The 25,081-nt window shown below is 46.3% G+C and overlaps 1 long non-coding RNA gene and 1 pseudogene across 1 annotated transcript; both read left to right on the plus strand.

Moving 5' to 3' along the window:
* Positions 1 to 9,599: 9,599 nt before the first annotated feature.
* Positions 9,600 to 18,357, plus strand: LOC119952277. The gene is made up of 3 exons (XR_005457816.1): positions 9,600 to 9,776; positions 11,607 to 11,697; positions 18,305 to 18,357. It is a non-coding gene; the product is annotated as an uncharacterized LOC119952277 (long non-coding RNA).
* A 183-nt stretch (positions 18,358 to 18,540) lies between these two features.
* Positions 18,541 to 25,081, plus strand: part of LOC119951637 — a 46,169-nt pseudogene continuing 39,628 nt past the window's right edge.

Genomic DNA, 25,081 nt, shown 5'->3' on the forward strand with positions numbered 1-25,081 from the left:
TAAAATGAATTATGGAGAGCTTTGGCATACCTTTGGAATGGTCCCAGGAACAGAAGTGAATGAACCTTCAAAGTATTTTCCATATAAGAGAACTCTTGGGGTGAGATTAAAAAGTAGAACTGAATTCAAAGCATGTCTTTATTATCGATAGTGTTTGTACTGCTGTTTTTAATTTTATTTTATACACATAGTAAAGATTGTTTTTGTTTAAAAATGTGGAATCTTGTGATGTAATTTTTTCAGTTAATCACTGGATGTTCAAACTTCTCTTCAATTGTTAACAGTTGTGACCAGAATTGTAACAACACACGCCCAAAACAATATTTCAAAACAAATTGAAGAAGAAAAAAACACGGTTTTCCGACTTTTGTACAAAACGTTACATTACAAGACACCATTTTGTGAAACAATCGCTAATTGATAACTAAAAATTAAACTCATTGTAATCCCTTCTAAAGGAGGAGGGTTATCACAGAACACAGAGGGTCATTAGGGATTTATCCCACAGACCAATTGACAGGGATTATACCCTCAAACCATCTGAAGTGAATTCTCTACATTAATCATCCCTGCCAGTGCAGTTGTCAACTTGCAGTTTGGCTGATCAGAGAAGAGTTTCTGCAGCATTTCATCGATCACCGCGTGGTTCCTTTCACAGAGTCCGTTGCTGAAAAGACTTTCAGCTGCAGTGTTCATGACCAGAATGTTCGTGTTTTCACACACGTCTCGAAACTCCCCTCAATTATCAGTCACACACTGAGCTGGTGCCCCAGGTCCAGTCCCTACCCATTTCTCCATGACTTGGTCTGTAATCACCCTTTTGTCATTTCCACGTATTATTAAAGAAAGACTAAATTGGGTCACCATGTCTATAAATGGTGGAATGAAAATATTTCTGTCTTTGTCTCACACCGTTAGATCCACGGCAACTACCTTGTTAAAAGTTATGTGCCAATGGAAGGTTTACAATAGCGTTTCCAATACTTTTTACATAATACGCACTTTGTACTCATCTCTTCCATGAGCTTTGTATACTCTTCACCACCACTCCTGCATCTTGTAGCAGGTTTTTTAATATTTGACAAGAAGGATGAGAAAATTGTTTCTGCAGCTACAAGACTATTTGCTTTTTCCTCCCTTGTCAACCTGTCATAGTCAAATCATGCTTCATGCATCCAATAAATCATCTTGCTTAATCTCATCAATGAACCCTGATAGGAGACCCAAAACCTCATCGGTATCCGACTGTTGGAAGGCTAATGGAAGGAATCCCATTAAATCCTGGGAGCTTGGAGAACAGCCAGAATACTGAGGATCAATCCTGGATGTGATTAAAAGCAGTAATAATACCGGGTGGGCAGCACGGTGGCACAATGGTTAGCACTGTTGCTTCACAGCTCCAGGGTCCCAGGTTCGATTCCCGACTTGGGTCACTGTCTATGTGGAGTCTGCACATTCTCCCCGTGTGTGCGTGGGTTTCCTCCGGGTGCTCCGGTTTCCTCCCACAGTCCAAAGATGTGCTGTTAGGTGGATTGGCCATGATAAATTGCCGTTAGTGTTCGAAAAAAGGTTAGGTGGGGTTACAGGGACAGGTTGAAAGTGGGGTTCTCTTTCCAAGGGCTGGTGCACTCGATGGGTCGAATGGCTTCCTTCTGCACTGTAAATTCTATGATAACAACAGAATCAACCCCCTGTAATCCCCTTGTGTACTCGCTGGTGTGTCAGCAGAGTGGATGAATCACTGAATCACTTCCCACATTCAGAGCAGGTGAACGGCCTCTCCCCAGTGTGAACTCGCTGGTGTGTCTGCAAGTTGACTGAATCACTTCCCATATTCAGCAGGTGAATGGCCTCTCCCCAGTGTGAACTCGCTGATGTTTCCGCAGGGTGGATGAATCAATAAATCCCTTCCCACACTGGGAGCAGGTGAGTGGCCTCTCTCCAGTGTGAATGTTCTGGTCTAATAGGAGGTGGGATGACTGGGTAAATCCCTTCCCACATGTGGAGCAGGTGAGTGGCTGCTCCCCAGTGTGACTTTCCGTGAATCTTCAGCTGAGATGGGCTGTGAATCCCTTCCCACACTCAGAGCAGGCAAACGGTCTCTCGCCAGTGTGAACTCATTCATGTGCCCGGAAGTCGGATGAAGTAATAAATCGTTTCCCACACTTAGAGCAGGTTAACGGCCTCTCCCCACTGTGAACTCGCTGGTGTGTCATCATGTTGGATGAATGAGTGAATCCCTTCTCACACACAGAGCAGGTGACTCTCCCCAGTGTGAATTTTTGCATGTTTCCGCAGTTCAGATGAATCAATGAAGCCTTTCCCACACTAATGGCCTCTCCCCAGTGTGTCTGTGTCAATGACTTTCCAGGTCAGCTGGAGACCTGAATCCCTTCCCGTAATTCCCACATTTCCACGCTTTCCCCATGGTGCAGCTGTCCTTGTGCTTCTCCGGGCTCAGCGATGAGCTGAAGCCTCGTCCAGACAGAGATAAAGTTTGCGGTCTCTTCTCACTGGGAATTGTGAGATGTTTTTTCAACTGGGTAACTTGTTAAAGCTCTTTCCACAGCCAGTGCCTGGGGGACTCTCACTCGGGTTGTGTTTGTGTCTTAGTGCTTTTTCAGTCACATTGATATTTAAAACCCCAGACAGAACTGAGAAATATTTCTCTTTCCACATTCAAAGGCCAATGATATTCAAATTCCTGTGAACTGGTGACTGTCAGATCTTTTTTTTTTTTAATTTAGAGTACCCAATAATTTTTTCCAATTAAGGGGCAATTTAGCATGGCCAATTCACCTAACCTGTACATCTTTTGGGTTGTGGGGTGAAACCCACGCAGACACGGGGAGAATGTGCAAACTCCACACGGACAGTGACCCAGGGCTGGGATTCGAACCCGGGTCCTCAGCGCCGTAGGCAGCAATGCTAACCACTGTGCCACCATGCTGCCCAGACTGTCAGATCTTAACATGATGTTTGATTTGTGATTTCTTTTTTTGTTTTTTAAATTTAGAGCGCCCAATTCATTTTTTTCCAATTAAGGGGCAATTTAGCGTTGCCAATCTACCTATCCTGCACATCTTTGGGTTGTGGGGGCGAAACCCACGCAAACACAGGGAGAATGTGACAACTTCACACGGCCAGTGACCCAGAGCCGGGATCGAACCTGGGATCCCGGCGCCATGAGGCAGCAGGGCTAACCCACTGCGCCATCGTGCTGCCCCTGATTTGTGATTTCTGTCTGCAGATTTTTTAATTTAAATATCCTTTTTGGGGCAGCAGGGTAGCATGGTGGTTAGCATAAATGCTTCACAGCTCCAGGGTCCCAGGTTCGATTCCCGGCTGGGTCACTGTGTGGAGTTTGCACGTCCTCCCCCTGTGTGCGTGGGTTTCCTCCGGGTGCTCCGGTTTCCTCCCACAGTCCAAAGATGTGCGGGTTAGGTGGATTGGCCATGCTAAATTGCCCGTAGTGTCCTAATGAAAGTAAGGTTGAGGGGGGGGTTGTTTGGTTATGGGTATAGGGTGGATACGTGGGTTTGAGTAGGGTGATCATGGCTCGGCACAACATTGAGGGCCGAAGGGCCTGTTCTGTGCTGTACTGTTCTATGTTCTATCCTGTAAAATGAGCATACAAAAATCACCACTGTCAGTACAGGATAGAATGTCAGAACAGATAATGCTAGTTCACTCATCCAAACCTTGTCCCTGACACTGCTTGTTATATATCTCACACATTGACAAATAAGGGGACTAAAAAATGTATAATATACAGGTGGGGGAGATGTGAGTGGTCATAATCTGCAACTCGCTGTCGATGAGGTTGTTCAATGTGGAGAAGAATGATTTTGAAATTAAACTGAATGGGCACTTGAAGTGAATAAATTAACAGGAGGACAGGAATATCGAGGCGGACTGGGACAGACTGGGCTGCTCTACAAGGCGTCGACCTGGACTCGAGTTAACAAATCGGCTTCTGTCGTAATGGCTCTGTGTCTGTTAACAGATACAGTGGGACTTTATTAAACTAGAAATACAAAAAAATGTACTTTATTACAGAACCATCAAAAATTTATATAAAATATATACCGTAAAACAAAACTAGACATATTTCTGTCCTATATTAAATTCCTGACCTTTAAATATTGGCCAGCTCCTTTTTCAGTTAGTAACAATTGGGCAGCACGGTAGCATTGTGGATAGCACAATCGCTTCACAGCTCCAGGGTCCCAGGTTCGATTCTGGCTTGGGTCACTGTCTGTGCGGAGTCTGCACATCCTCCCCGTGTGTGCGTGGGTTTCCTCCGGTTTCCTCCCACAGTCCAAAGATGTGCAGGTTAGGTGGATTGGCCATGCTAAATTGCTCTTAGTGTCCAAAATTGCCCTTAGTGTTGGGTGGGGTTACTGGGTTATGGGGATAGGGTTGAGATGTTGACCTTGGATAGGATGCTCTTTCCAAGAGCTGGTGCAGACTCGATGGGCCGAATGGCCTCCTTCTGCACTGTAAATTCTATGTTAAAAAAAAATTCTATGTAACAGGATGAAGGGTTACGGGGAGTGGACAGGAAGACAGAGATGAAGCCCAGATGAGATGCGCCATGATGGCACTAAATCGTGGAGAAGGCTCAAGGGGATGGATTGATGACTCCTCCTTGTTCTTATGAAACCATTTATTGAAACATTTAGAACATAGAACATAGAACACTACAGCGCAGTACGGGCCCTTCGGCCCTCGATGTTGCGCCGACCTGTGAAACCATCTGAAGCCTATCTGACCTACACTATTCCATTTTCATCCATATGTCTATCCAGTGACCACTTAAATGCCCTTAAAGTTGGCGAGTCTACTACTATTGCAGGCAGGGCGTTCCACACCCCTACTACTCTCTGAGTAAAGAAACTGCCTCTGACATCTGTCCTATATCTATCACCCCTCAATTTAAAGCTATGTCCCCTCGTGTTGGTCATCACCATCCGAGGAAAAAGACTCTCACTGTCCACCCTATCTAACCCTCTGACTATCTTATATGTCTCTATTAAGTCACCTCTCAGCCTTCTCCTCTCTAACGAAAACAACCTCAATTCCCTGAGCCTTTCCTCGTAAGACCTTCCCTCCATACCAGGCAACATCCTAGTAAATCTCCTCTGAACCCTTTCCAAAGCTTCCACATCCTTCCTATAATGTGGTGACCAGAACTGCACGCAGTACTCCAGGTGCGGCCGCACCAGAGTTATGTACAGCTGCAGCATGACCTTGTGGTTCCGAAACTCAATCCCCCTGCTTATAAAGGCGAGCACACCATATGCCTTCTTAACAGCCCTATTAACCTGGGTGGCAACTTTCAGGGATTTATGTACCTGGATGCCGAGATCTCTCTGTTCATCTACACTACCAAGAATCTTGCCATTAGCCCAGTACTCTGCATTCCTGTTACTCCTTCCAAAGTGAACCACCTCACACTTTTCCGCATTAAACTCCATCTGCCACCTCTCAGCCCAGCTCTGCAGCTTATCTATGTCCCTCTGTATCCTATAACATCCTTCAGCACTATCCACAACTCCACCGACCTTCGTGTCATCTGCAAATTTACTAACCCATCCTTCTACACCCTCTTCCAGGTCATTTATAAAAATGACAAACAGCAGTGGCCCCAAAACAGATCCTTGCGGTACATCACTAGTAACTGAACTCCAGGATAAACATTTGCCATCAACCACCACCCTCTGTCTTCTTTCAGCTAGCCAATTACTGATCCAAACCGCTAAATCACCTTCAATTCCATACTTCCTTATTTTCTGCAATAGCCTACCGTGGGGAACCTTATCAAACGCCTTACTGAAATCCATATACACCACATCAACAGCTTTACCCTGATCCACCTGTTTGGTCACCTTCTCAAAAAACTCAATAAGGTTTGTGAGACATGACCTACCCTTCACAAAACCGTGTTGACTATCGCTAATCAACTTGTTCTTTTCAAGATGATTATAAACCCTATCTCTTATAACCTTTTCCAACATTTTACCCACAACCGAAGTAAGGCTCACAGGTCTATAATTACCAGGGTTGTCTCTACTCCCCTTCTTGAACAAGGGGACAACATTTGCTATCCTCCAGTCTCCCGGCACTATTCCTGTCGACAAAGACGACATAAAGATCAAGGACAAAGGCTCTGCAATCTCCTCCCTGGCTTCCCAGAGAATCCTAGGATAAATCCCATCTGGCCCAGGGGACTTATCTATTTTGACATTTTCTAAAATTGCTAACACCTCCTCCTTTTGAACCTCCATTCCATCTAGCCTGGTCGACTGAACCTGAGTGTTCTCCTCGACAACATTGTCTTTCTCCAGTGTAAACACTGACGAAAAATATCCATTTAATGCTTCCCCTATCTCGTCTGATTCCACACACAACTTTCCACTACTATCCTTGATTGGCCCTAATCTTACTCTAGTCATTCTTTTGTTCCTGATATACCTATAGAAAGCCTTAGGGTTTTCCTTGATCCTATCCGCCAACGACTTTACGTGTCCTCTCCTCGCTCTTCTTAACTCTCCCTTTAGGTCCTTCCTGGCTAACTTGTAACTCTCAAGTGCCATAACTGAGCCTTCATGTCTCATCCTAACATAAGCCTTCTTCTTCCTCTTGACAAGTGCTTCAACTTCCTTAGTAAACCACGGTTCCCGTGATTTATTGAACATTAGGAAAGAGACCATCTTTTTAGCCTCGCAAATAAATGTGACAAGCTGAGGGAGCAAAGGATGTCAACTTTGTCATGAGAATGAGTGAGCCCTGGGCCAACCTTTCCAGAGTCTGCACCCTCCCTGGATTCACTTCCTTTCTTTTCAGTTCCTGCAAGTCAGCAATTTAGGCCAGAAATGGGAAAATACATGGAAAGGGGGAGAAAAAGTGTTTTACTCACAGATGTTTGACACAGCAGGATGTTTTAGACCAAGTGGAGCTCAATCTTCATTTAGAGAGGAGCAACAGTATGTTTATTAGTCAGTAATGAGCAGGTTAAGAAGTTCACATGTTCCAACGTCTGCATTCACGCTGTTGGCAGATTTTCTCTCCTGGTCACCGGGACCCTTAAGCACCGCCCAATCTCTTGTGTGTCACCAACATAGCCGGGCAGGCACTTTTTCCCCGCTGGACCAAAATGGCAGCCGCTGGCGTGGTCCTGTGTCGGGAGAAAATAGCCGGGTCCGCACATCCGCGACCTACGGGGTCTTCTAGCATTTACAGTGCAGAAGGAGGCCCATCAAGTCTGCACCGGCTCTTGGAAAGAGCACCCCACTTAAGCCCACACCTCCACCCTATCCTCGTAACCCAGTAACCCCACCTAATCTTTGTGCACACTAAAGGCAATTTATCGTGGCGAATCCACCTAACCTGCAAATCTTTGGACTGTGGGAGGAAACCAGGGCACCCAGAGGAAACCCACGCAGACATGGGGAGAACGTGCAGATTCTGCACAGACAGTGACCCGAGCCGGGAATCGAACCTGGGATCCTGGAGCTGTGAAGCAACTGTGCTAACCACTATGCTCCTGTACTGGGCTCCTGTAACATGAATAGGGCACGTTTATACTCACAAAAATGCCGGGTAAGAGGCATGCCATTGGGCCTTTATACAGAAAATAATTGACAAATTCATTTAGAACAGGCACACATATATCCCAGTGAATTGGTGTTGTGACATTCTTTATTTCTTAAAGTGGGGAGATGATAAGTAAGTTTGCAGGTGACGCTATCCAGGCACCCACGTCCCTCTGTGTAAAAACCTTCCCTCGCACATCTCTAAACATTGCTCTTCGTATTTTAAACCTCCGTCCCCGAGTAATTGACTCTTCCATCCTGGGAAAAAGCTTCTGACTATCCAGTCTGTCCATGCCCCTCATAATTTGCTACGCATCTCAGGGTAGACATCTTGTGCGATCTTGGGGTGCTTGCTCACAGACCCCTGAAGGCGGCAGGACAAGTGAATAGGGTAGTTAAGAAGGCATACAGAGGGCAGCAAGGTTGCGCAGTGGATAGCACTCTTGCCTCACACCGCCGAGGTCCCAGGTTCGATTCTGGCTCACTGTCCGTGTGGAGCTTGCACATTCTCCCCGTGTTTCGCCCCCACAACCCAAAAGATGTGCAGGCTCGGTGAATTGACCACGCTAAATTGCCCTTAATTGGAAAAGATTAATTGGGTACACTAAATTTATAAAAAAAGAAGGCATACGGGACACCTGCCTTTATCAATCGTGGAATAGACTACAAGAGCAGGGAGGTTATGTTGGAGCTGCAGAGGATTTTGGTTCAGCCGCAGCTGGAGTACTGTGTTCGGTTCTGTTCACCGCACTGCAGGAAGGAGGTGATTGCACGAGAGAGGGTGAAGAAGATTCATCAGGATCTTACTTGGAATGGAGCATTTTAGCTGTGAAGTGAGGCTGGATAAGCTTGGGTTGTTTTATTTGGAGCAGAGAAGGCTGAGAGGGGACCTGAACAAAGTAAAGTTCAGCACAGGAACAGGCCCTTCGGCTCTCCAAGCCTGTGCAGATCACGATGCTCTAACTATAAAAAAAACCTTCCGCCCTTACTCGGTGCGTATCCCTCTGTTTCCTCCCTATTCATGTACCCATCCAGATGCCTCTTGTTGCTAATGTGCCTGCTTCCACCACATCCTCTGGTAGTGTGTTAAAGGCACCCCCACTCTCTGTGTGAAAAACTTACTCTGCACCCTGTGGGCAGCACGGTAGCACAAGTGGATAGCACTCTGGCTACAGCACCAGGGTCCCAAGTTCGATTTCCCGCTGGGTCACTGTCTGTGTGGAGTCTGCACGTTCTCTCTGTGTCTGCGTGGGTTTCCTCTGGGTGCTCCGGTTTCCTCCCACAGTCCAAAGACGTCCACGTTCGGTGTACTGGCCATGATAAATTGCCCTTTGTGACCAAAAAGGTTACGTGGATAGGGTGGAAGTGAGGGCTTAAGTGGGTTGGTGCAAATGGGCCGAATGGCTTCCTTCTGCACTGTATGTTCTATGTTCACATCTCCCTTAAACTTTCCCCCTCTCACCTCAAATCTGTACCCCCTTGTAAATGACACTTTCACCCTTGGAAAAAGCCTCTGATTTATCCTGACTAACGTTAAATCTCCTATTTTCTAATAACACTCTGAGGAATATTCAATTTTTCTATAATATCCCCTCATTTCTCCCAGTGATAACCCTCAGTGCATCTTCCAATTCAGCGAATGTATTGAAAACCCAAATAACCTCATATTTGAATGTTTAAAATGGGAATGTACCGGAGGTGGTAGCTGTTTATCGACTTCTTCGGGGACAATTAAAATGTTAGCAGATACGATGGGGGCGGGGGCTGGGGAGGGGCAGGGAGGAGATAGCTTAGGTGAGATCAGAGAGAGGAGGTAGGGGTACTGGGGAACTGTGTGTGCAAGCCATGTTGGCTGGGTATGGTCGTTGGTTGGGGGCTGGGGGTGTTACTTGCTGTGTTTGCATTCAAAATTGTCAAAAAATCACAAATGTCTTTTTAAAAAATAAAATGAGAATGGAGGTGAATGTAATGCTGAGAGCGGCAGCAATCTGTGTGGGTGTTCTTGATGCTGTCAGAGTGAGTTCACCCTCACAGGCAGGAAGACTGTTCACGGTGATAACATGAAACTGACGCCTGCTGTTTCATTCTCAGGTAACACAACTTCCTGTTTCTCTGCTGCCGGTTCCAAACCGCACATCTCACTTCTGGGCAGAAAGTAAATCCAGGGACCATAATCTGGTGAGAACATCTGTCAATGCGGATTATACCTGCCCACAGAGTGAGGGCAGAGTCACACAGATCACATTGTGGTGACATTTACAAATGAGCCGGTTATTTCTGTTCAGAGTCTCCATTCCCAGACAGAACCGGCTGTGTCTGTGGACCAGTCACTGAGCTCCCTCTGCTCTCTGTAGCTGGGAACTGAAAACCTGCTCCCTTATATTTTATATCATTCTTTCTGTGTTACTTGTTTCCTCTATTTCTCAGTTTTTATCTCTCGCCACACCTTTCTGCTGTTTAAAAACTCTCAGTCCTTTCGTCTCTCCTTTCCTCCGTATGTCTCTTGATGTCTGAGAAAATGATGGAAAATCTCAGCAGGTCTGGCAGCATCTGTAAGGAGAGAAAAGAGCTAACGTTTCGAGTCCACTGACTTTTTGTCAAAACCGGCTTTGACAAATAGTCTTGACGTTGTCGTCTCGTGCACATTTCCGCTTCTGCTTCCCTCCCGTCTTCCCCATTTTCTCTGTTCCTGTGGATGCCAAGTTTGTTAACGTTTCCCTGCCTCCCCCCACCCCTTCCCTTGCTCTCCTCTATTGTTTCCTGTCTCTTCCCTCTACCCCCACCCCTCTCCCCGCCTCTGCCCCCCCTCCCCCCTGCCCTGTGGTTCGCCTTTCCTTCCTCTTAGGTTTAGCTGTTCCTCCCCCCCCCCCCCCCCCCCCCCCCCCCCCCCTCTCCCGGTCTATCTCTCCCTCTCATGCTTTGGCTACTTTCCCCTGATTCTTGGCTACCTGGCTGTTCTCCTGCTTGTTTGTTGACCACAAACAGGTCCCGGAACAATTGGGTGAACGGCTCCCACGTTCTGTGGAAGCCGTCGTCTGACTCTTGGATGGCGAATTTGATTTTCTCCATTTGGTGAGATTCCGAGAGGTCGGACAGCCAGTCTGCAGCTTTGGGTGGTGCTGCTGACCGCCAGCCGAACAGGATTCTACGGCGGGCAATCAGGGAGGCAAAGGCGGGCAGCACGGTGGCACAGTGGTTAGCATTGCTGCCTACGGCGCTGAGGACCCGGGTTCAAATCCCAGCCCTGGGTCACTGTCCGTGAGGAGTTTGCACATTTTCCCCGTGTCTGCGTGGGTTTCACCCCCACAACCCAAAAAGATGTGCAGGATAGGTGGATTGGCCACGCTAAATTGCCCCTTAATTGGAAAAAATAATTGGGTACTCTAAATTTATAAAAACAAAGGGAGGCAAAGGCAAGGGTGTCCGCCCTCCTCACCAGGGATAGATCTGGCTGGTCTGAAACCCCGAAGACCGCCACTTTTGGGCATGGCTCCATCCTCACCGTCGAGGGTAAATTGGCAGAGTTATGGTGAATCATAATTAATTGGACTGTTCACTCATAGAATCCCTACAGTGCAGAAGGAGGCCATTCGGCCCATTGAGTTTGCACTCTACCGAGGCCCAATCCTCCACCCTATCCCTGTAGCCCCATATAACCTACACATTTTTGGACACAAAAGGGAAGTTGATCATGGCCAATCCACCTAACCTGCACATCTTTGGACTGTGGGAGAAAACCGGAGCACCCGGAGGAAACCCATGCAGACATGGGGAGAATATGCAAACCTCACACAGTGACCCAAGGCCAGAATTGAACTAGGGTCTGTGGTGCTGTGAGACAACAATGATGCTCAATGATGACAGTCTGAATTTTCCTCTCCTGAGGTTTTGACATTTGATCTTATCAATCACAATGTGTCTCAAAGAGAAGATTAAATCTTTTGTTTTAGCTGTCAGATATATTTCCTGTGTGACTGTATAAATTGAGAACCACGAGAATATTTTCAGTTCCTCTACAGATTCACCTTGGATACCAGAAATCTCTGGAGTTCCCCATGTCCGCCTTGCTCTCCCCTTGGGTATAACAGCTCTCAGTCAGGTAGGGTCAGTCACACGTGTCTCTGTCATGATGTTTCCATTCCTATTTTATCACACACTTCTCAGTGATACTGACTATAACACAGAAACATCAAATTATCATTTCTACCTTGCATCTTGCCCTCCTATTATTGTCTAATAGTAACATTGACAGAGTAACCCATCCGGATTGGAATAACAGGCAGGTTATTGTCTAATAGTAACATTGACAGAGTAACCCATCCGGATTGGAATAACAGGCAGGTTATTGTCTAATAGTAACATTGACAGAGTAACCCATCCGGATTGGAATAACAGGCATGTTATTGTCTAATGATAACAGTGACAGAGTAACATATCCGGATTGGAATAACAGGCAGGTTATTGTCTAATAGTAACATTGACAGAGAAACGGGGTGGCACAGCGGTTAGCACTGTTTTCTCACAGTACCAGGGACCTGGGTTCAATTCCGACCTTGGGTCAAAGTGTAGAGTTTGCACTTTCCCCCCGAACGGTTGAGGACTCTGGGTCTGTACTCGTTGGAGTTTGGAAGGATATGGGGGGATATTATTGAAACTTACAGGATACTGCGAGGTCCACATCGAATGGATGTGACGAGGATGTTTCCATTTGTAGGAAAAACTAGAACAGGAGGACACAATCTCAGACTAAAGGGACAATTCTTTAAAACCAAGATGAGGAAGAATTTCTTCAGCCAGAGGGTGGTGAATCTGTGGAACTCTTTGCTGCAGAAGGCTGTGGGGGTCAAATCACTGAGTGTCTTTAAGACAGAGATAGATAGATTTTTGATCAATAAGGGGATCAGGGGTTATGGGGAGAAGGCAGGAGAATGCGGATAAGAAAAATATCAGCCATGATTGAATGGCAGAGCAGACTCGATGGGCCGAGTGGCTTAATTCTGCTCCTATGTGTAGATTTCCTCCGGGTGCTCTGGTTTCCTCCCACTGTCCAAAGATGTGCATGTTAGATGGATTGGCCATGCTAAATTGCCCCAGGGAGGGGTTATGGGGATAGAGTGGGGGATTGGCCAAGGTAAGGTGATCTTTCAGCGAGTCGGTGCAGACTCAATGGGCCGAATGGCCTCCTTCAGCACTGTAGGGTTTCATGATTCTGCATTGGATCCAATGATGTGTTCACTCACTGACTCTTATTGGAACAAACACTGTGGGCGAGATTCTCCCAACGGGAGACTAAGTCCCGACGCCAGAGTGAAAACCGGAGTGTTTCACTCCGGCATCAGAGGCCACACCTCGCCCCCTATTCTCCCACCCCCGGGGGGCTAGGAGCGGCGGCGTGTTATTTACGCGCGCCGGGCCTTGGCGCCGTGTAAATTACGCGCCGCTGACGTCACCCGCACATGTGCAGGTTGGCCGGCGCCAACCCGTGCATGTGCGGTTGCCGTCCTCCCAGCGGGCGCCCTGCAGGAAATGTCGGAGTGATCTTGCGGGGCGGCGGAGGAAAGGAGGTCCTCCTTCAGAGAGGCTGGCCCGCCGATCGGTGGGCACAGTTCGTGGGCCAGACCCCTTTTGAGCCCCCCTCCTGGTGCTGGATCGCCCCCCCCGCGTTTCCGCGCTGTTCCCGCCGGCAGTGACTAGGTATGGACGGCGCCGGTGGGAATCCGTCGTATTGGGCAGGCTGCTCAGCCCATACGGGCCGGAGAATCGCCGCCGGCCCATTACAAACGGCGAGCGGCGATTCGCCCAGCGGCCAGCCATAAATCTCGCCGCGCCGATTTGGGGGGAGTGGGAGAATCGCGTGCGGGTGTTGGGGCGGCATGGCGGGACTCGCCCGGCGCCCCAGCGATTCTCCCACCCGGCGCGGGGGGGGGGGGGGGAGAATTGCGCCCTGTGTTTGTCACTCTCAAAGTGAGTGAATCCTTTGCTGTTTCCCCTCTGGGTCCCATCTCCACTATTATTGTCTGATTGTCCCACTGAGACTCTCACTGTTATTATTGGACAATCAGCCAGTCAGCCTGAGCCTGTGGCCGCTCTCACCGTCTGGAACCGTCACAATGCCCGGGTGATTGACGGCAGCTCCCAACCAATAGGAAGAGGAGCAGCGGGACTGGAGGACCGAGTGAGGGCGGCCAGTCTTCCAACCAATCGGAGTGAATGAGGGGCGGGGCCGCTGTGATTGAAGCATGCGCAGTGTAGGTAATGGCGATGTAGAAGGGCGTTTCATTCAGTTCCGAAATCGGTATGAGGCAAGTAACAATATGGAGGGAGCGACAGATCGCGGGAGTGGGCGGAAACGTTGTGTAATGCTGTTGTGAGCCGCAAACCTTGGAAAAGTTATGGGACCCAGTTAGTACCGAGCGGAGCTGCAGCTCCTCACGTTCGGCTCGGGTTAACGGCCGCCATCTTTATTGGATGTGCATCAGGGCGCATGCGCGTTTCTCATCTTTGTCGGGCCGATGTTTCAATGAGTGGGAGGGGCTTGTTCCCCATTGTTCAGAATGGAGACAACTTGTCCATCAAACTGGATTAGTCTTTCAGTCCCAATGTCTTATTGATGATGCAAAGCGTAGGCAGAGATGTGTCCAAAGATCTGCGGCTCTGTTAAGCCACATGAAGATCAGGGGCAGAAACTGGCAACCCTGAGTCAACATCACCCTCAAATCGAGGGACTGCTAATGACAATGAGGGCCAGTGTGCAGCGGGGGGCATGAACATAGAACAGTACAGCACAGAACAGGCCCTTCGGGCCTCGATGTTGTGCCGAGCATTGTCCGAAACCAAGATCAAGCTATCCCACTCCCTGTCCTGGACCAGGGAGCAGGAGGGGAGAATGTTGTGAATTTCTATCCTGGACTGACAGTGATGGATTTTGGAAATCCATCCTTTTACAGAGGATTAGAAGCAGAGGATTTTTGCACAGCAAATTTAAACCAGGAGAAATGTTTATCTTTCCTGAATTTCATTTCTGGGCTGACAGTGATGCCTTTGTAAACTTCTTTCACAGGGGCTTAGAAAGGGATTCGCAGACAGACAACCAATCCTCACATCAAATTCCGACAGTGGTTAGCACTGTTGCACCACAGCGTCCCAGGTTCGATTCCTGGCTTGGGTCACTGTCTGTGCGGAGTGTGCACGTTCTCCCCGTGCAGGTTAGGTCGATTGGTTACGCTAAATTGCCCTTTAGTGTCCAAAGGTTAGGTGGGGGTTGCTGGTTACGGGGGATATGGAGGAGGTGGGGTGCTCTTTTGGCGGCTGGTGTCGACTCATTAGGCTGAATGGCCTCCTTCTGCACTATGAAATTGCCACTGTGAGGGACAATCCAATAAATATTCAAACAGTACAGGCCAAGGATCCACCCAAGATGACACACACATACACCCTCAGGGTAAAGCAAAAACCGTTCTATAGTCATCATCAGCAGGCTGGCTCCTCCCCAACTCCATTTTCCGCCAATGCCCCACCAAGACACAAACCCAGATCCAAATGGTGGGGCAGCCACTCTCAGGACAAAACAAAAATAAAAGCAATGATATTGCCTACCTGGAGGATAAAATATATTTCTGAATGCAGTCCCTTACTAGACTAAATTTCCAACAGGGGCCATGAGCCTCTTGACCCCGCTGCCCCACACAATATATATATTGTGCTTCATAAGGTAAATCTCCCTTCATCCCCACACAGAAAACTGGACCCCAGTCCATGCTTTACAATGAAGGCATTTGCCTCCTCTGGGGTTTTGAAATGGAAGTCTTTGTAACCCACAGCTTCGCCACCCCAAATCAAACTCCTTTCGCACATAGAGCAACCTGAACCTTATTGAAGGCCACACGGTTCCTCGCCAGCTCGGCTCCCACATCTTGGTACATCCTCACTAGGATAACTTAGTCAATGCCTTCCCACACTCACAGCAGATGGTCTGTTGCTGGTGTGACTACGGTGATGAATCTCCAGTTCACATGGGGATCTGAATCCCTTCCCACAGTCCCCACATTTCCATTGTTTCAGCATGCTGCTGGTGTCCTTGTCCCTCTCCAGGTTTGACTATCAGTTTATGTCTTGTCCCCACAGAGAGCATGTGTACGGTCTCTCCCTACTCTGAATGGTGTGATGTTTTTTCAGACTGTGTAACTGGTTAAAGCTCTTTCCATAGTCAGTTTACTCGAACACTCTCGCTCAAGTCGGGTGTGTGTGTATCAGGGTTTTTTTCAGTCACACTGATCTTGAAAATCTTTTCCTGCAGACAGAACAGACAACAGTTCTTCCACATTCACAGGCCAATGATATTCGGGTCCTGATGAATGGAGTGACTGTTAAGTCTTAATGTGAAGTTTGATTTGAGTTTCCATCTGCTAATTCTCCCCTTGTAATACCCTGTAAAAGGAGTTGACAAAAGTCATCACTCGGGGCAGGCACGGTGGCTCAGTGTTTAGCCGAGGACCCGGGTTTCATCCCGGTTCTGGGTCACTGTCTGTATGGATTTTGCACTTTCTCCACATGTCTGCGTGGGTCTCACCCCCACAGTCCAAAAAGATGTAGGTGAATTGGCCACGCTAAAATGACAACTTAATTGGGGGAAAAAAATAATTGGGTACTCTAAATTAAAAAACCCCAAAGTCATCTCTGTCAGTCCAGGATAGAAATTCTGAACAGACAATTCTAGTTTCTCTGGAACATTTTTTTCTTCGCTTGTTTCCCCAAATTTGTAAATCCCCGTCCCACACACTCTCCCTCCTCCCTGGGCTGAAATCCAAACCCATCTCACCATCTCTTTCCTCTACTCCCAGTTTTCTCCCTCCCTCTCCTCTGCCTGGGTTCAGTTCTCCAGCTCCTGTCTGCAGACTGACAATGAAATTAATGGGTCTTATTGGGGATTTGGGGCCTCCAGCAGGTGTTTGTGAATCCTCCCCGCCCACCTCCCAGGGTTTCTTTCCTTCCCAGAGATCAGAGTCCTCATTAATGATTTGAGCCCAACCTGGAATCACGTTAAATTGCCGCTTAATTGGGAAAAAAGTTTTGCAGCTCCTCAAAGTGTTTCCAACTCCTCCCACCTTCCTCCTTAACAGGTTGACGCATTTATTTGTCTGACTAAAGGGATGGTCTCTGGTGACATGGTGGTGCCATGGTTAGCACTGCTGCCTCACGGTGCTGAGGACCCGGATTTGGTCCCGGGTCACTGTCCATATGGAGTTTGCACATTCTCCCCAGCGCCGTGCGGCAGCAGTGCTAACCATGGCATCATATTCTCCCCGTGTCTACGTAGGTCTCACCTCACAACCCAAAGATGTCCATGGTAGGTGGATTGACCATGCTAATTTGCACCTTAATTGATAAAAAAGATTTGGTTACTAAAAAAGGATGGTCTCTTTCCTAATGTTTACAATTAAAGGGGTAGGTTCCCCAGGAGATGTATACACCTCCCGCTGCCTCAGGAAGGCTGACAGCATTATCAGAGACCCCTCCCACCCAGGCATTGCCTTCTTCCAGACCCTTCCCTCAGGCAGAAAAAACAGAAGTCTGAAGACCTGCATATCCAGGCATAGGAACAGCTTCTTCCCCACAGCTACAAGACTCCTCAATGACTCCCCCTCGGACTGATCTGTTCCCTGTAAGAATACTATTCACGATGCCCTATGCTGCTCTTGCTCATATATTTGCTTTGTTTGGCATCTTGTTCTGCACTGTAACCAATCACTGTTTGTCGACATACCATTTGTCAATGTTCTCTGTTTTGTCTACTATGTACATACAGTGCACGTTCCCTCGGCCGCAGAAAAATACTTTTCACTGTACTTCAGTACATGTGACAACAAATCAAATCAAATCGATCAGATAGCTGACATTTCAAGGGACAGTACATTAATAATGAACAGATAGGTTGAGTATGGTAACATGGTGCAGATTAGATATATTATTTATGGTTCTGTAATAAATTAAATGTATTATTTTTTTTCGTCTTGTAATATAAGACTGTAGCTACATTATAGATTTCCAGTCATCTCTTCCCTCAGAGGCTTGTTAGTCTTTGGATTTCTGTCCCACAGGGACCAGTTGTATCTTGGGGTCATTGAATATATTGAAGCACAAGTTTGACAGATATTTTATTAACAATGGAATGAAGGGTTATGGGGAACAGGTCGGAAAATAGAGAGAAAGCCGAGATGAGGAGGGATCTTTTCACTTGAGGATGTGGTGAAGCTTTGGAATTCTCTACCCCAGAGGAATGTGGAGCCTCAGTCATCAGGTATGTTCAGGACAAATATTGACAGGTTTCTAGATATTGAAGATATTGAGGGATATGGGGACCGTGTGGAGAAAATGGTGCTGAGGTAGATCGGCCAAGGATCGCATTGAATGGTTGAGCAGACTCGGTGGGCCGAATGGCCTACTTGCTCCTGTTATAATCTGTGTCCTGGTCAGGAAGCAGTGAGCTGACCTTGGATCTGTCAATTAACATGAATCATCCCTTCAGGAGAATTGGGAGGGTGAATATTAGATACAGCAGAGTGAGAATGGAGGGAGATTGTGTGGGATGGAGCTTTACAGCTTTTGGAGAACAAGAGAAGAAATAATGTTCCAGAGGAACTAGAATTGTCTGTTCTGAATTTTTATCCTTTACTAACAATGATGCCTTTTGTAAATTATTTTTAAAGGATATTGGAAGAGGAGGAATTATAGACAGAAATCTCAAACATCACGTCTCGATGTGACAAACTCACTCGATTCCTTCTGACCTGAATATCATCGGCGAGAAGGAGAAATGTTTGTCCAATCTGTCGGCTTCAAAAGATTTTAAACGTGAGTGTGACTGGAAAAGCACCGAGACCCACACAACACACACCCGAGTGAGAGAGTTCCAGTGAACTGACTGTGGAAACATCAGTGTGGCTGGAAAAGCACCAAGACCCACACAACACACACCGGAGTGAAAGTGTTCCAGTGAACTGACTGTGGAAAGAGCTTTAACCAGTTACACAGCCTGAAAAAACATCATAACATTCACAGTGAGGAGAGACGGTGCTCATGGTCTGTGTGTAGACAAGACTTCCGCTGATTACCCAATCTGCAGAGACGCGAAACATGGAGAAACCATGGAAATGTGGGGACTGTGGGAAGGGATACAGTGTCCCATCTAAGCTGGAGATTCATCGACGCAGTCACACTGGGGAGAGGCCGTTCACCTGCTCTCAGTGTAGGCAGGGATTCACTCAGTTATCTCACCTGCAGGCACACCAGCAAGTTCACACTGGGGAGAGACCATTCACCTGTTCTCAGTGTGGGAAGGGATTCACTCAGTTATCTTACCTGCAGAGACATCAACGAATTCACACTGGGGAGAGGCCATTCACCTGCTCTCAGTGTGGTAAAGGATTTTGTGCTTTATTCACCCTGCGGAGACACCAGCGAGTTCACACTGGGGAGAGGCCATTCACCTGCTCCCAGTGTGGGAAGGGATTCATTGATTCATCCATCCTTCAGAAACATCAGCGAATTCACACTGGGGAGAGGCCATTCATCTGCTCTCAGTGTGGGCAGAGATTCACACAGTTATCCAGCCTGCAGTCACACCAGCGAGTTCACACGGGGGAGAAGCCATTCACCTGCTCTCAGTGTGGGCAGAGATTCCGTGCTTCATTCACGCTGCGGAGACATCAGCAAGTTCACACTGGGGACAGGCCATTCACCTGCTCTCAGTGTGGGAAGGGATTCATTCGATTATGCAACCTACAGACACACCAGCGAGTTCACACTGGAGAGAGGCCATTCACTTGCTCTCTGTGTGGGAAGGGATTCATTAATTCATCCACCCTGCAGAAACACCAGAGAATTCACACTGGAGAGAGGCCGTTCACCTGCTCTCAGTGTGGGAAGGGATTCATTGATTCATCCACCCTGCAGAAACACCAGCAAGTTCACACTGGGGAGAGGCCATTCCCCTGCTCTCAGTGTGGGAAAGGGTTCACTGATTTATCCACCCTGCAGAGACATCAACGAGTTCACACTGGCGAGAGGCCATTCCCCTGCTCTCAGTGTGGGAAAGGATTTATTGATTCAACCACTCTGCGGAAACATCAGCGAGTTCACACTGGGGAGCGGCCATTCACTTGCTCCCAGTGTGGGAAGGCATTCAGTCATTTATCCACCCTGCAGAGACATCAGAGAGTTCACACTGGGCAAGACTGTTCACCTGCTCTCAGTGTGGGAAGGAATTCAGTCAGTCACCCAACCTGCAGACACATCAGCGAGTTCACACTGGGGAGAGGCCATTCACCTGCTCTCAGTGTGGGAAGGGATTACATAGAAACATAGGAAATAGGAGCAGGAAGAGGCCAGTTGGCACTTTGCACCTGCTCTGCCATTCATTATGATCATGGCTTATCGTCCAACTCCAAAGCTTAATCCCGCTTTCCCCTCCATATCCTTTAATCCGCTTCATCCTAGGTGTTGTATCTAACTGCTTCTTGAAAACATAATGTATTGGCCTCAACTATTTCTTGTGGTAACAAATTCTCCACATGATCCTCCACCCACCTCTCTACATCTCCCCCATCAGCGTCTCCTTCTATTCTTTTTTCCCACATGTATGTATCTAATTTTACGTTCAATGTATTCATGCTGTTCACCTCAACCACTCACTGTGGTAGTGAGCTCCACATTCTCACCACTCGCTCGGTAAAGAGGTTTCTACTGAAATTCCTATTGGATTATTGAATCCCTTCATAATCTTAAAGACTTCCATCAGGTCATCCATCAGTCTTCTCTTTTCCAGAAAAAAACAGCCCCAGCATTTCCTGAATGTTAAATGCTCTCAGTTCTATATATTATGTATCTTTGTTGCACCTTCTCCGGTGCCTCTATTTCCTTTTTCTAAATGGAGATCACCAATGTTGACAGAGCTCCCAGTGTAGTCTAACCCTGGTTCTAAACAAGTTGAACATTTCTTCCGTGCTTTTCAACTCTATCCCTCCAGAATGGAACCCGAGATATGGGCCCCACACTTTAGGAAAGATGTGAAGTTCTTAGAGAGGGTGGAGAGAACATTTACAAGAATGGCACCAGAGATGACGGACTGGAGCAGCTGAATTTCTCTCCTAAGATCTCAGCATGTGGAGGGTGGGGAATGGGGTCATTCAGCCGTTTGAGACCATGTTGGCTCTCTGTGGAGGAAGCCAGTCTGTTATTGCCCTGTTCTATCCCCGAATTCCTGTAGGTTTATTTCTCTCCGTGCCTGTCCACAATTTCCTATTGAAATCCTTCTGTCATCTCTGCATCTCCTACCCTCATAGGCAGTAGGTTCCAGGTCATTACCAATCGCTTTACATGTACGCGAGGCTCCTAGAGCACAGAAGAGTCTATTTGGCCCATTCTTCCCGTGCCAGCTCTTTGTACGGCGACCCATTTAATCCCATAGTCCGACTATTTTGTTTTCTTTTTCAGAATGCATCAAATTCCCTTTTGGAAGTTAAGTCCAATGAGATCACAACAACTCACTGTGTTTTACAACAAATAATTGTGCATATGGTGTGTCTGGAGTTTCACAGAGTATCAAAATGGTGTCAACGACATGGTTATTACACAAAATTAAGACTCAATCTTTATCAATGAATTTGATGAGGACATAAAATGTAATATATCTTAGTTTGTGGACAGTTAGAAAAAATGTGCATTTTTATAAAACCTCTCACTACCACTGAACCTCCTAAAGTGTTTTAAAGCCAATGGAGTACTTTTGAAACATATTCACTGTTGTAATGTAGGAAGCTGTAAGTATGCCTGTGGAATCACATTTCGTTTTAAAATTGTTATATTCATAGTGTATTCACTGTCATTAGTAATAAGGTCAAGGAAGCCCTTTTATACCTCTAACACGTGGCTTCCTGCAGCCATTTCACCTTCTGTACCTTTTCCATATTGACTATGTATTGATTTCATTGCAAAAAACAATAATTAAATTAATGATTATTCAGTAGTGAACGTTGATTATCATTAGTGAATTGGTGTATTAGGTAATTATATTGTAAAGACTAGATATTTATTTTAAAAAATAAACACTATCAACCAAAATGTTTTCAGAAACTGCAGAGCTATCTGAATTTGTTTGAAAAAATAAATTACTTTATAATTTTGAGAAGTTACAAGACATCATATTCTGTGAAGACTATGTGGTATAATGGTATTGTTACTGGGCTAGTAATCCAGAGACCCAGGTTAATGCTCTGGGGATTGGGATAGAATCTGCCTGTGACACATATATTGAAATTGAATAAAAGTCTTGAATTGAAACATGATAACACTGTCGATTGTTGTAAAAACCCGTCTGGTTCACTGATGTCCTTTAGGAAATCTGCTCTCCTTACATGGCCTGGCCAACACGTGACTCCAGATCCGCAGCAATGTTGTGGTTGATTTGTAAGTGCCCCTGAAATAGCCTCACAAGACACGCAGTTCAAGGGCAATTGGAATGAGCAGTAAATGCTGGTCCAGCCAGTGACGCCCACCTCCCGTGAATGAATAATTTTTAAGAAGGCTCATTGTTCAATCTGAAGATTAGTAAGAAACTGTCTCTTTGATTGGATTTGATTTATTGTCACGTGTACCGAGGGACGGCGAAAAGTATTGTTCTGCATACAGTCCACACAGATCGTTCCATACATGAAAAAACAAAGTGTGGATCTTGGCAGTTTGATCAGTTCACAAAAGAATTTAATGGCTTTGTAGACATAGATTAGCATGTTAATCACCATCCAAAACATATCTAATGGTAATGTGTGGTCATATAGACAGACACAAACGATACTGTAACTGAATTAGAGGAAATGTCAGAGATTTAACTGAACCACCTTTTTGAAAAATTGGGCCTTAATGATGGAGAAATAGGAAAAGCCACTCGGAGATGTGGGAATCCAGGCTCAGTCCGGATTTGCTCTCACCCCTCCTTTCTTAGACATGAACAGTATTTTGACTGCAGAATGTTTCACACCAAAACACAGAGGGGTCAAATAGAAGCAACACATCATTCTCAATTCACTTCCATTTAACTATATTTGACTTTATTCAAAAGCTGACTGGTCAATCTCAACAAAGATTCATGGGGTTTGTAAAATTGGTGGAAATTTTCTGGAGGAAGATAAGAATGATGCATTAATGATTGAACAGCAAGCACGGATCAGTATTAGTTCGATATCTTGCGGTCTTATTAGATGAGACATCTGCTTTAAAGGAACAGTTGTCTTCTTCTGTCTTGTCTACAATTCCTGCTACCTCGGAAAGGCAGCCAGCATAATTATGGACCCCATGCACCCCGGACATACTCCTTCCGTCAGGAAAAAGATACAAATGTTTGAGGTCACGTACCAACCGACTCAAGAACAGCTTCTTCCCTGCTGCCATCAAACTTTTGAATGGACCTACCTCGTATTAAATTGATCTTTTCTCTTCACCCTAGCTGTGGCTGTAACATATTCTACAGTCTCTCCTTTTCCTATGTACGGTATGCGTTGTCTGTACAGCATGCAAGAAACAATACTTTTCACTATACTAATAGATGAGACACTAAATCAAATCAAATCTTGTAATCAGTGACATCGCTTCTCAGCCGAACCATTGAAACCTGCAGCAAGACTGCAGTTGAACGTTGCACAGGGCCATTGGCTAATGTGCTGCCAGCTGTTACTATCGTGTAGAGGTTGTTACATTCGCCTAAAGTGCGAAAGGTGCCTGGTTCGAAACTCGCAGAAACATTAAATGTTTCTCAATTAGTCTAAGGAAAACTTTATACAACACACGTTTGTTCCGGAATATGACCTGAACCTGTATGTTAGAGGAATGTGAGATTTAGTCACATATCAGCCACAAAAACTGATTCAGTAAAGTCTGAAGTGCTGCATTTTCAAGACACTGAGCTGAGAAAGATTTTCAAATTTTGGCACAGTTCAGAGTTTGCAGTTTGTTCATCCACAACAGATTTTAAAAAAAAACATTTCTTTATTCTCCTCCCTTTTCACATTTTCTCCCAAATTTACACCCACCAACAATAAACAATAATCAGTAACAAATATGTCAATCCCCATATCAATAACAACGATCCCATCCTCCCACCAAACCCAAAACATTTGCCCACATGTTCACATACACAAATGACAAAAAGGAATCAGGAATCACCCATTGCCACCATTAACACAGCCCCCCTCCCCCCCAATCCTCTCACCCACCCCCCAACTAATGTTTGACGTTATCCAGTTCTTGAAATTGCATAATGAATAATGTCCATGAATTGTAAGAACCACTCCATCCTTCCCCTCAGTTCAAACTTAACCTCATCCACAACAGAATTTAATGGGTTAACAGATGCAGATGAACATATTTAAATGTGTGATAAAAGCAACTTACTGTGGATGCTTCAATCGGAAACAAAAACAAAATACTGGACAATATCAGCAGGTCTGACAGCCTCTGTGGAGAGAGATGGCAGCTGACGTTTCGAGTCTGGATGACTGTCAAAGCTGGAGAACTGGGAACAGTGTCAGATTTAGACTATTGGGGGTTCGTGGAGAATTGGGCCTGGATAGAGGGCCAACAATAGGTGGAGAATGACTAAAATGAGTTGGACAGAAAGAAAAAGACAATGTAAATGGAGGTAATCAAGACCTGCAAGGAGGTACCTAATCAAGGAGGTAAGAAACTGGAATGTGTTAATGGCAGAACAAAGGTGAGCAGTGAGTCAGAGGAAGACTAGGAACAGGGAGCAGATTGTCCCAAGTAGGTTGGGGTGAGGGGGGAACAATGGTGAGGGAAGAGAGATCGATGGAAGAAATGAAAATAAGTTGCTAGAAATAAACATGGGGACGGTGGAGGAGAGTAATAAGTGACATGGCCTCTCAGCCTAACCATTAGAAGCTGCAGAAAGACACTGCAGTTGAACATAGTACAGGTCCATTGGCTGCTCCATTGCCGGCTGTTTCTGTAGTGTAGTTATCACGTTCGTCTAACCCGTGCGAAAGGTACTCTGTTCAAAACTGGGCAGGAACGTTGAATGCTTCGCGCTTAGTTTGAGGAAAGTTTGCATAACATGCGATTGTTTATTTTTAAAAATAAATTTAGAGTACCCAATTCATTTTTCCAATTAAGAGGCAATTTCTTCCATCGGGCAGGAGACTCAGAAGTCTGAAAACACGCACGAGCAGACTCAAAAACAGCTTATTCCCCACTATCACCAGACTCCTAAATTACCCTCTTATAGATTTTTCATAGAATTTACAGTGCAGAAGGAGGCCATTCGGCCCATTGGGTCTGCACCGGCTCTTGGAAAGAGCACCCTACCCAAGCCCACACGCTCACCCTATCCCCATAACCCAGTAACCCCACCCAACACTCAGGGCAATTTTGGACACTAAGGGCAATTTAGCATGGCCAATCTACCTAACCTGCAC

The sequence above is a fragment of the Scyliorhinus canicula genome, chromosome 17, assembly GCF_902713615.1.
Source record: "Scyliorhinus canicula chromosome 17, sScyCan1.1, whole genome shotgun sequence".
Lineage (NCBI taxonomy): Eukaryota > Metazoa > Chordata > Chondrichthyes > Carcharhiniformes > Scyliorhinidae > Scyliorhinus > Scyliorhinus canicula.